The sequence below is a fragment of the Marmota flaviventris genome, chromosome 20 (genome assembly GCF_047511675.1).
Source record: "Marmota flaviventris isolate mMarFla1 chromosome 20, mMarFla1.hap1, whole genome shotgun sequence".
NCBI lineage: Eukaryota > Metazoa > Chordata > Mammalia > Rodentia > Sciuridae > Marmota > Marmota flaviventris.
In genome coordinates, this window is record NC_092517.1 from 17341302 (window position 1) to 17354164 (window position 12863).

At 42.3% G+C, this 12863-nt stretch overlaps 1 protein-coding gene across 6 annotated transcripts in view; it reads right to left on the reverse strand.

Moving 5' to 3' along the window:
- The window catches only part of Tmcc1 (transmembrane and coiled-coil domain family 1), a 168668-nt gene extending 157364 nt beyond the window's left edge, over positions 1 to 11304 (reverse strand). For 2 of the 6 annotated variants that reach the window (XM_071605937.1, XM_071605934.1), the window contains exon 1: positions 11199 to 11304. The gene's annotated coding sequence lies outside the window, so the exon portion shown is untranslated. Of the gene's footprint in view, positions 1 to 9; positions 262 to 9932; positions 10014 to 11198 lie in introns of all 6 variants that reach the window. The other 4 variants (XM_071605932.1, XM_071605933.1, XM_071605935.1 and 1 more) reach the window with 4 other exon arrangements.
- Positions 11305 to 12863: the final 1559 nt, after the last annotated feature.

The following is a 12863-nucleotide window of genomic DNA, read 5'->3' on the forward strand; positions in this document are numbered from 1 at the left end:
AAGACATACCTCCTCAAAATCCCAGCAATATCTTTCCTTTCTTTGCATAGATGAGGATGAACAGTTGTAATCAAAAATGTTTTCCAAAAAAGTTCTTTTTAAAAAAGACATAGAAATAGAAGATCCATACAAAAAGAGATCCAATCTGGGAGGATGGACTCTGTCTTCTAAATCTTGTGACCAAGAGCAGCTGTTCACCAAGTGTCAACATCTGAAGGAAGTACTAACTGTGGGTGTGTCTTCTCCAGAGGGGAACACCTGCTGGGACAGAGGGGCAAGAGAAGGAGAAAGAAATTCTACTGAATGCAAATGACTGGCTGATAAACAATTACCAATTTTCAGGCTGCAAAATTTTTCAACTTAATATTAGCCAACATTAAAAGATCACAGCGGCAATACAAAGAGCCAAGTCAGCTGGCACTGGGGTTATCAATGACAGCAACAACCAAAGGAATATTTCAGAAGGTAATCCAACTCTCTGATTACTAACAAATAAGCAGGATGGTAAATAAAATATGAAAATCTGTTTCATGTTTTTTATAGCAAGATGATAGTTGTATCCCACAAACAAACAAGCATAGGTACATGTAGGTAGTCTGCCAAGCAGACCAAGCATTCCGGTACTTTAAAAATAAACAGTGAACAAATACTAATGGGAATGACTATGTCAGCAGAAAATGTAGCCTAATCATGCCAATAAATACATATGTAGGTCTGGCAGAGAAACAACGTGGAAACTGAGGGACATCAAAGATAATTTAACACACAGAGTGGTTTGGGGCACCTTTATTAGAGATCGTATAGAACTAGAAACCTGTTCTATTTTGGCAACAAATTCCGTTAATTTCTTGATATCTACCACATCACTGCACTTCTAGAAAACTCCAGATTGCAGAAAATGCCTAGTAGGCTGAAGTTAAATACAGTGCATGGGGTTAACGCAGAAGAGGAGAAGTGAATGTAAAGACACAGCAAGAAAAACTAAGCAAAATGAAACTGAGAAAACCACAGGACAGGAGAAAAAGAGCAGAGCACCCTTGAGCTATGGGATGATCTCCAGCAGGAGATGCATAACTGGAATGAGAGAAATAATAACCAAAGATTTTCCAAATTTGATGAAAACTGTAAGATCACAGATTCAAAAAGCTCAACACACACCAAGGTCAAAATAAAACATGTGCATAGAGAGCTAAAACTCCACCAAAGCATATGAAAATCAAATTACTTAAAATCGCAGACAAGGAAAAATCTTAAAAGGAGTCATAAGAAAATGGAACTGGAGAAATTATTTCAAAATCGTATAAGTAAAAAGTGATATATATCCAAAGAACCCTTAAGACTCAACAATGACAACAAAAAGCAAACAATTTGACTCAAAAACAGAAAAACAGGCTGGATGTTAATCAGTGGGAGAATAAGAATCTACCACGTGTGAGGCCTGGGGTTCAATTGCCATCACTGGAAAAAAAAAAAATACACACACACACACACACACAGGACCTGAATTGACATTTCTAACACAGAAGATACAAGAATAGCCAATAAATACATAAAAAGATGCTCAAAACCTCCAACAGAGAAATGCAAATCAGAATTATAATGCAAATCACAATCACCTCATAACAGTTAGGATGGTTACTATAAAATACATACATAAGTGTGTGCTGGTGAGGATGTGAAGAAACCGGAACCCTTGTGAACTATTGGTGGGAAGGTACAATGGTACAATCTCTGTGGGAAAACTATATTGCAGTTTCTCAAAAAAAATTAAATGTAATTCAATCCCCAGAATCAAAACAGAAAAAGAAAATACATATGTATGCACATGTGTGCACACGCGCACACACACAGAATTATTACATGATCCAACAATTCCACTCTGGTTACATACCCAAAGACTGAAAGCAGGGTCTTTAAGAGATACCTGCACACTCATGTTCATAGAAGCATTACTCCTAACAGCTAAAATAAGGAAGCAACCCAAGCATTCATCCTGAATGAATGGATAGGAACGGATAAGCAAATGTATATGTGGAATATACATATGTGTACATGTGGAATATACACATAATGGAATATTATTCAGTCTTAAAAGGAACAAAATTTTTATACATGCCACAAAATGAATGAACCCTGAGTACATTATGTAATGAAACAATTTTGTCACAAAAAGAAAAACTCTCTCTGATTCCACTTATATGAAGTACTTAAGAGTAGTCACATTCACAGGTAGATGCCAAGAGCTGAGACATGGGAATTGGGTATTAGAATTTACTAGGTACCAAGTTTTAACTCTGCAAGATGAAAGAGTTCTGGAAATGGATAGTAAGGATGGCTACAACATTAAGAGTGTACTTCATGCCAATGAACTGTACACTTGAAAACGGTTAAGATAACAGATTTTACATCATGTGCATTTAACTACAAAAAAAATATCTTTGAAAGGAAAATAAAAGTAGCCCAAGGAAAACAATCACACACAGAGGAAGAAAAAGTAAACCCAGTGACGGCAGACTTCTCTTCAGAAACCATGAAGACCAGATGCAGATCAACATCTTTAAAGTACTAAAAGAATAAATCTATCAACTTAGAATTCTACACCCAGTGAACACAGCGCCTACAAATGAAGGCAAATTAAAGACGCCTTCAGAAATGCAAGCTAAAAGGATTCATCGCCAGCAAACTTGCAGTATAAGAAGTCCTCTGGGCTGGGGTTGTGGCTCAGTGGTAGAGTGCTCACCTAGAACATGTGAGGCACTGGGTTCAATCTTGAGCACCACATAAAAATAAATAAATAAAATAAAGGTATTGTGTCCATCTACGACTAAATAAAAGTTAAAAAAAAAAGTGATATCACACAGAAACCTGAAACTACACTAAAGAATGAAGAGTCCTGCAAATGATAAACAAATACACACACACACACACACACACACACACAGAGATTTTTATTATAATGAGACATTATTACAAAAAATAGCACTATGAAGAATTTTCACAAACCAACTGCAATGAAGCACACTTGTAATCCCAGCAACTCAGGAGGCTGAGGCAGGAGGATCACAAGTCTGGGCAATTTAGCAAGGCCCTGTCTCAAAATAAAATAAAAAGGGCTACAGATCTGGGTCAGTGGTAGTTCAATTCCAAGTACTGCAAAAAGAAAAAAAAATTACAATAAACTATCTGCCAACATGCCCATCTTCCAAAATTCAAAATATTGTGATTAACGGAACTCATTTACCATCACACTTTACTATAAATTAGAATCAATATCATTCCTTTTTTAGAAGGAGGAGCTCTATGAGCTGGGGATGTCGCTCAGTGCTCTAGCACTTGCCCAGCATGCTCAAGGGCCTGGGCTCAATGCTGCAGCACCTCAAAAAAAAAGCTCTAAGGTATAAGCTAGCTACTTGTCTGAATAGAGTCCGTCTTTTGAAGAAATAAAATTAAAACTAAAATCTTCTTTAGCCATCCCCACATTCTATTATACAGGCAATGGTCTGACACGCCTCTGAAGGGACTGCCTACAGACCTGGGCATGATGGCACATGCCTGTGATCCCAGCTACTGGGGAAACTGAGGCAGGAGGAGGCTCTTGGGTTGGAGGCCTACCTGGGAAATAAAGTGAGATCCTCATCTAAAAAAAGATAAAAAAGAAAAAGAAAAGAAAAAAATTGAAGGGGTCGCCTACAGAGAAATTCCGTTAGAGAAAGTGTGATGGTGGTCAACATATAATTTACCTAGCTTCCAGTGTCTCCAGGGAACCCAGAAGTCACTTAGAAAAGAGTTACAAGGATAGCAAAGAATGTTCCCTGTTTTGAAGTCTGAAAAACAACATTAAGTTTCAATGAATTGGTCAGGATGCCCCAAACTGGCAAGAGGAGAAAACTTTTGCCAAGTCTTCCTGAAGAAAATGAATTTGTCAAAGCAAAAGCTTCAAAATGAAGCTTCAGGGTCAGAGGCTGAAACAGGAAAAGAAAAACAACAATATTTGACACGACTCTATTATAGTTCAAACCCCAGGGGAAATGTGGTTAGTGAGAATAAAATCACTGTAATACAATATCACTGATGCCAAATAGATTACAGGATGGGAATCCTGCCTACTATCCCTCTGAATACATAATGGGAAATACAATTCATACAGTGAGATTCCTTAAGACCATTAACAACCTTTTTTTTTTTTTTTTTCTTTTCTTTTTCGTCCTGGTACTGGAGACTGAACTCAGGAACTTTACCACTGAACTTACACCCCAAGCCTCTTAGATTTTGAGACAGGGTTTCTGTAAACTGCGCTGGTTGGGCTTGGGTGGTGGCTCAGTGGTAGAGCACTTACCTAGCATGTGTGAGGCACTGGGTTCGATTCTCAGCAACACATATAAATAAATAAAGTCCACTGACAACTAAAAAAATAATTAAAAAAAAAAAAAGCCTGCCCTAGTTGGCAACTCAAACTTATGATCCTCTGCGGTAGCCTGAGTAGCTGGGATCACAGGCATGTGCCACCACATCCAGCTTCACCAGTAGATCTTATTTACAACTTCTTGTGAGAGATCATTTGCTATTTTCAGAGAGAAAACTGAGTGATACATAATTCAGGATGTATCTGTGACAGAATTCCAGAGGAAGTCTACCTACTGTTACCTCATCTGAACCAAAATTCTCCATTCTATACAATGGAGTCAAGACAACAACGTGAATTCAGTATTCACTGAATACCATGTCATGGAGAAGTAGCAATCTTCCAGCATTTTACCCCAAGTCAAAGCACTAGATAACATTCCACTTTATATGACAACAAATTTATCCTAAGAAATACACAGGTTACATGTGCAGGATAATTGACAGCATATGTTCAAACAAAAAAGTACACAACAATGTTCAAGTTTTTTTTTTTTTTTTTTAAAGGTACTGGGAATTGAACCCAGGGGCAATTTACCACTGAATTACATTCCTAGACCTTTATTTTGAGATAGGAATAGGGCCGTCAACCTGTGATCCTCCTGCCTCAGCCTCCTGAGTCCTGGGATGACAGGCATGGCCACCATACTCAGCTCCAAATGTAAGTATTTGTATTTCCCACTACTTGAAAAAATGCTTTGCTAGTTTAAAAAAGAAAGAAAGAAGGAAGGAAAACACTTAAAATTTTTAACATAGTTATTCTAGAAAAGGCAAAACTATAGAGATAATAAACAGATCAGCGAGTGGCTGCCAACAGCTGTTGTGGGAGAAGCAAACAGGTGTGACACAAATCTTTTCAGTGCTGTGAAACTACTCTGTAATGGTGAATGTGAGCTACTGAAAGTCTATCAAAAGTTACAGAACTTGATAGCACAGAGAGTAAACCTAAATGAATGCAAATTCTTAAGGAATTAGAAAGTATGGGCATCTCAGCATGGAGTACAGAACCGCACAGAAGCATCTCAGTCAGTCAGGCATGACGACGCAGGCCATCCAGCAACTCTGGAGCCTGGGACAGCAGGATGGCAAGTTCCAGGCCAGCCTGGGCACCTTAACCAGACTCCATCTCAAAATAAAAAGGGCTGAGGATGTAGTCCAGAGGTAGAGTGCCCCTGGATTTAATTCTCAGTACCACCACCACTCCCCTCCACACACACACACACACACACACACTCAAAATCTTTCACAACTACATGACACAGACTCAGGAAGGAGCAAGAAGAACAAGTGCTGACCTAAGAAGGCTGGAGGCACTGGGGCTCAGCAGTAGTACACTTGCCTGGTATGTGTGAGGCACTGGGTTCAATTCTCAGCACTGCATAAAAATTAATAAAGTAAAGGCTGATTAACAACTATTAAAAAAAAGGAAAGAAAGAAAGGCTGAAAATGAGCAGTGTCTGTGAGACCAAAGGCAAAAGGAACTATCCACAAGCACTGTATTATTCTAGCTGAGAAAGTCGTTTCCCACAGGTGTATAGACTCCACAGTAGGTGAACACCGGAATTGAAGAATTAAGTCAGTGGATGGACAGTGTGAGCCAGGTTTCTCACCGTGAAGTCAGAGGTGAATTATCCATGTGGCAATTAAGAGTTGGAGACATCATGAACTCATGCTTAGCTTCATATCAATGTAGATAGTAACATACACAAATATCTATAGATATATGAAATTAAAAGGTGAATACGCACACACATCTCCTTCATCTGTCACCTGAAGAGAGCCTAGAAGCAATTACACTCTGGTAGCAACAAGCACACCCAATACCCAGAGCCTTGCCTTCTAATACCACTCTCCAATAAAAGCAATCAGGACTCCTTGGAGAAATGACTGATTATAGGACTGGAGCAGAGAATATGCAAGATGAACCTGGAAGCATCTTACACTGACAAGAGAGTAACCCAAAACACACACACAATGACTGGGTATGCCACAAAGAAGGGACAAGTAGCCAAAGATAGAACAATCTGAACAACAAAATTTTTGTAGAAGCTAGGGATGGTGGTGCACACCTAGGAGGCTGAGGCAGGAGGATCTTAAATTCAAGGACAGCCTCAGCAACTTGCCAATACCCTGTCTCAAAATACAAAATAAAAAGAACAGAGGGTGTAGTTCGGTGGCAGAGCAATCTGAGTTCAATCTCTAGTACTGGGGGTATGGAAAGAGGGACCCACAGTGCCTAGGAAAGTCTGGGAAACTTTCACAACCAAGAGGAATTAAAGAAATATGACTGTGAAAACATACTCTGGATGGGATGGGATCCTAGAATGGAAAAAGGACATTAGGGAAAAACTAGAAATATGAATAGAGCATGGACTTAGTAATAATGCAACAATATTGGTTCATTGTGATAAATGAACCACATTGATATGTTTTTAAAAAGGGGGAAACTGGGTGCAAGATAGACAGGAATTCTCACTGGTAATCTTCATAACATTTCTGTAAATCTAACACTGTTCTAAAAACATTTGTTCTTAATGTTTATTTTTTAAAATGAAATACTCATGATGGACTATATACTTATAATTTCACTTAGTGCACCTAGGACACAAATGATGCTAAAATATGATCTCCGCCTTGCAGTCTCACTGTGAGTAGACAAATACTCATGAAAGATACAGAAATAAGAAAACAGTAAATGAGAAGTATAGTTAAAAGCGTATTAGAAACACAGAGGAGGAAAAGAGTTGTGAAGGAAGGCTTCAAGGAAGAAAGAAAACTTGAATTTGTACCTTAAAATGTACTGCAGGGTACCAAAGTTAAAAAGAAGATAAACAGGTACACTCATAAGGACAACCAGAAGGGAGATTAAAAAAAAGTTAAAAGAGGTTTAATTTAAAAATTTAGCCCGGAAAAATAAAGCCTTAAATGAGAGACATAATAGCAGTGTTCAAATACTTTAAGGGTCACGTGGCTAAAAAATGGTTACATCATATACCCATTTAACTTACAAGCTGACCTCTGGTGAAATGTGCCCACATTCAAGGACAAAGAAAGTGACAGCTGTTCATTACAGCCACAACAGGAAATGCCAATATGGAAAGATAGGAAGCAGGTGGCCAAGTTATTCTCCACAACTTTTCAAAGGATGATGCATATGTGAACCCAATAAAGCAAAAATCTAGATTCAAATCCTGCAAACAGGCCTAGCACACTGTATGTGCCACATCCTTTCCTATATATTAGCTTGTTTAAGATTCACAGTACATCTATAAACATTAATGTAGTAAAGGTTTAATGTAAAAAGAGAATTCGATGCTGCATGCAAGCAGGAACGTATTAGAATTCTTCTCTATCCCTGACTCTCTGAAGAGCAAATAGTTTGTAGGCCTAGATATCTACGTAACTAATTCCCCTTGTTCCTTCCTTTGGTAAAGTGCAGTGCCTCTCTCTCAGGCTTTAGTGTGCATAAAAACTATACAGGAACTGGGTGCAGTGGTGCAGGGCTGTAATCCCAGCAACTTGGGAGGCTGAGACAGGAGGATCACAGCTTCAAGGGGAGCCTCAGAAACTCAGTGAGACTCTATGCAACTTAACAAGACTCTTAGTTAAAATAGCAAGAATGGGGGATATAGTTCAGTGGGTTCAATCTCCAGTTCCAAACAAAACCACAAAAAACAAACAAAACAAAGTAAACGCTTTATACAGTTATAAACACAAAAACACGCACACTATTTGAGCAATTTAAGAAATTTTCAAGTACACTTTTCAACTTAAGTGATTTTTGCCCCATGCACTAATTTGAGGACCTAATCCTTCATTCCCCTGGAATGAAGCACCACTCCACTGCAGGCTTACTTGAGACAGAAAAGTCAAATCCTACAAGAAAAATATTCTAACAATTAAGTCTAAAATGAATTTTCTGTCATAAAAGGTGTTCAGAGACTGAAAAATCACAAAGAACATTTTAGGAAAGAAGAACTGGGTGAGAAGATCTCTTTCAAGTCCTGAATTCTAGAAAAGGGTAGAATTTAAAATCCAAAAAGAGGAAAGCAACAAAATAAAAGGCAAGAATGACCTGTTATGTGGGGGAAGCTCAATACTGGGGAACACAGGAACTCATTTCTACAGGTAGAGAAGCTCTTCCATCTTTCAGAGGACCACTCACACCCCTCTGCCTATGAGGCCTCCCTCACTTAGCAACCCTTCCCCACCCCCACCCCCCCGCCCCAGTCACTCACTAGTCACACTGGCTTGTTTAATTTCCTTCATAGCTTCTATCAGGGGTCAGTAAACTTTTTCTATAAAAGGCCAGACTTACATGCAGGCCAAACCAGCTTGGTCCATGTGTGTGAATGAATGGCCTGTAAGCTAAGAATAGTTTTACATATTTAAGAGATTGGGGGAGATTGTTTTAAATGAATATTTCATGATGTGAAAATTATATGAAATTCAAATTTTGTTGTCCAAATTTAATTGGAAAATAGGCATGCTAATTTTTCTACTGCCTAGGCTGCCTCTGCACTCAAAGTTGAACAGCTGCAACAGAAGTTGTATGGCCCACCAAGCCTAAAATATTTACTTTTTTGACTTTCACAAAAGTACTGATTGCTGGCTACATTATTATCTGAGGTGGTCTTCTCTATTTGCTTTTCTATTCCTCATTCTCTCAGAGACACAGAATAAAGCACAGTGAGGGCAGAGGCCCTTGTCTGTTTTGTTCCCATCCTGAAACTCAATTCTTAGAAAAAAATTCTGGAACAAAGTAAGGATTCAATAAATATTTGATGAAAAAAATTAATAAATGGCTTATGGACCTGAGAAGTTTAAACTTCTACCAAACCTAAGGTATAATGTGTCACCACATATTATATTAAGTCTTTAATCATCATAGGTTTTAGGCTGTGAACAAACTCTTAAAGAAAATGGGAAATATTCTAGTAGAGAGAGAAATAAAGTAATAATGTTGGTCACCAGCTAGTCCAGGACACTGGGATTCTTCAGGAAATTGTAGACTACAAAGTTGCTCATGAAAGGTCCTCTGAATTAGTGCAAGGTGCCAAACCATTGTCAGCTGACTGGGCTCCTGTTTATCTTAAGATGCAAATACTTAAGAAATGACATCTCCTAAACATAGTACAGAGCATCAACACCATGCCACATCTTAATAAATGCTCATAATTATAGCAGATCTAGATCACACTTGCTAATGAATTTTTGATATCTAAATTTTTCCTATGCTGCTGATCAGCATCTATTCTGTAAGCAGTTGAAAACTCTTTAGAAAATTAAAAGGTTACCGCCCACAGACCAGAAGCAGCTTTTTAATCTTTCTATACTAGCCAGAGAGTGGGTGTGTGATTTCAAAAAAAATACAAGCCAACTCTGTTGGTGCAGGACCAGGTACTGTTGAGTTCAAATCCCACCTATAAGCATTGTTTGTTACATGACACTAGTAAAACTACCACCTACTCACAATTTGAGTCTCAATCTTCTGATCTATACAAATGGAGGGAAAAAAAAAATGTACCCACCTCCTGGAGGAATTTTATGTCATTAACCTTTTTCACAAGATTCTTTCCTTCAGGCTTTGCGATAATTACTATTCACAGGTCCTTTAAAAAGATAAGGGTTTGGCTTGAGCAATCACTTCCAAAAATTGAAGAGACTGGACAGAAGGTATGTACAAATCCAACTTTTGTTTTATTTTAAAGTAGCCTACTGTTTTTTCAAGATCTGGAATGGTTTAGCTTTTTTTTTTTTTTAACAGTAAGCTAAAAAAAAAAAAAATCATAAAGATGCTTAGGGCACAGGTACCTCTGACGAGTAAGTCAGACTTCTAGAATCACTTTGGATGGGAGGCCAGGGTCCACTTCTCTAACAAGTCAGGATGGAGGCAGCCTGCAAGCACAAGCTAGGATCTACCAAGCCTCAGGTAGAATGTGTCACCAAAGCAAAGGAGAATTGTCCAAATTGCTCAAGTGGCCAAATGCCTCTAGAGGAACTCGAGCAACAGAATCACATGGGGGATCCTCACCATCCATGCTGTTAAGGGATGAATCCAGCCAGCCCCTGGACCACCAGCACACACACCTTCCCTTAGGCTGCAGAAGCAGGGATGTGCAAGCCACAGAGGGATCTCTGGCCTTTGGGGGGGAGGTGTGACTCACTTCTTCGCCCCCTTCCCTCTTTCTAAAAAAGGGGTTCACAAAGGGCACCCTGGGGCCAAACCCAACCAGCCGGGACCCACACCCCACCTCGCACCACCCCGTGCTCCCCAGGACGACGGGCTCCCTCCTCCCCGACAAAACAAGTTCCAAATCAAAACAAAAGGCACAGAACTGGTTTCAGGTGGCAACGGCCTGAGCCCCGGTGGCCAACTTCTGGGGACCAAGGCGACCCGGGGCTCCGAGGACCTCAGACCCCCGCCCCCACGGGAGCCGGCTCCCGACCGCTCCGTCCTCGGGCCTCGGCCCCAGTCCTCTCGGCCCCTGCCTCACCTCAGCCCCGGGGCTCAGGAAGGGGGTGCGGTGAGGGGTGGCCGAGGGAGCCCCGGGGCCGACCTGACAGGACACCGAGCCGGGGACAGAAAAGAGGCCCAGGGGTCGAGCCCTAGGCCCGGGGCTTCGACGCGAACCGGGGCGACCGAGGGTCTGAGCCGCGCCAGGCCGCGAGCGGGAGGCCGGGCCCACAGCAGCGGCAGCGGCACCGGGCCCCGCTCCCGCACCGCACTCTTCCCCCCACCCGGCCGAGGGGCCGCCCGTGAGGGGACCGCGGCCGCGACGGGGGCGCTCACTCACCGGCGGGGAGGGGAGGAGCAGCCGGCGTCTCCGCCAGCGCCGTCTCCCGAGCTCAAGCGCCGGCTCCTGCCGCTGCAGCCGCCGCGCCGGGTCCATCCCCCCCAACCACCCCCCTCCCGGCCCTCCCCCCGCGCCGCTACCGCCGCCGCCGCTGCCGCCTTCACCCCGGCGCGGGAGCGCGAACCGGCGCGAGGGAGCGAGAGCGCGCGCGCCACCGCCACCACCGCCGCCGCCCACAACCTCCGCCCCCGGCCGACGGCGCCTGCGCGGAGGCGCGCGCACGCCGCGAGGGGGCGGAGCCGAGGGCTATATAAGCCGACGCCCCACCCACCCCGGTCCGCCCACCCACGCGGTGCCTGGCCGACTCCGCTGGGCGGCTGCAGGTGTGTCGCGGAGCGGTTCCAGGTGAGCGTCTCCCGACCTAAAGCTGCGGGAACCGAGCTCCTGAGGGAGAACCCCATTTCTGGAGAACGACGCCCTTGAGCAGCGCAGTTTTGCGCGGATTTCTGGGTGACGCTCCGGCTCCCGCGTTTCTGCTCCCTACCTTAGTCGCGAAGGCCTTCCTTCCGCCTAGCGGGCTGCTGGGAAAAGGGCAAAGGCTGTTATTTTACATCAGATATAAGAACTTAACTGCTGAAGAAATCGCAAGCAGCCAGCACCAGCCCGTCCTTTGATTTTTTTTTATTTTATTTTATTTATCTATAGGTGTTGCCCAGGATCGAACCCAGTGCTTCTGTGTGCTAGGCAGGCGCTCTACCCCTGAGCCACAACCCCAGCCCAGCCCAGCCCCTCCTTTTATTATTCCCAATTTCCCCAATTCATTTTTTTTTTTTAGGTCATCACTTAGGTATTGAGGTTTCTTCCATGTTAGAGGAGCTGGGAGTCCTTGGCCTCCTGAAGTCTTGAGAGCCGATGGAGAAGGAAAACGTGCATGGGGGAATCAGACAAAATCAAATTTGAAATTAGTAATCCCTCCTCTGAGAGATCTGTGGTGCTGGGACAACCTTTATGGGGGAGACTAGTCGAGAAGGTTGGGGCTACAATCCAAAAGCCGAACGGGAAGGGCTAACTTGGTGGGAGGGTGGACAGTATCAACATTGCCAGAAGGGGCGTTGAAAGACCTCCCCGAATGTGGAGCAGACTGAGTGTAGGAAGAAGTAAGTGATTTGGGACTTTGAGAGTTTGAGGAACCCTTTGAGGATTTTTCCAGCATGGTCACAGGGAGTGTAACTTGATCGTTATATCTCTTTTTAAATGATTGCTCAGCAGTGGAGGGTTAAATGGTCTCAGAGTTGGAGCAGGGAGGCCAATTAGCCAGCCACAGAGTATGTCATCAAGGCAAGAGAGGAGGGCGACAGTAGGGAAGAACTCTATTTAGCAAGTAAAATGGACAGGCTTATGGATGAATGGTGAAGGAGTGAAGGTAGGTAGCAAGATTGACTCCAAGTTGAAGGTCATAGGAGATTCATTTATAGATTTCAGAAGCATCGAAGGACACCCCTGAGAAAAGTGACCCCAAATGATTGATCAATCTAAATGTAAAAGCTAAAACTATTAATTTTTAGAAGAAAACACAGAAAAAGTCTGACTTCAAGCTAGGCAAAATTTTTTCTAGCATACAAAAAGCATGAATCATAAATGAGATGATTGACAGATTGAGCTTTT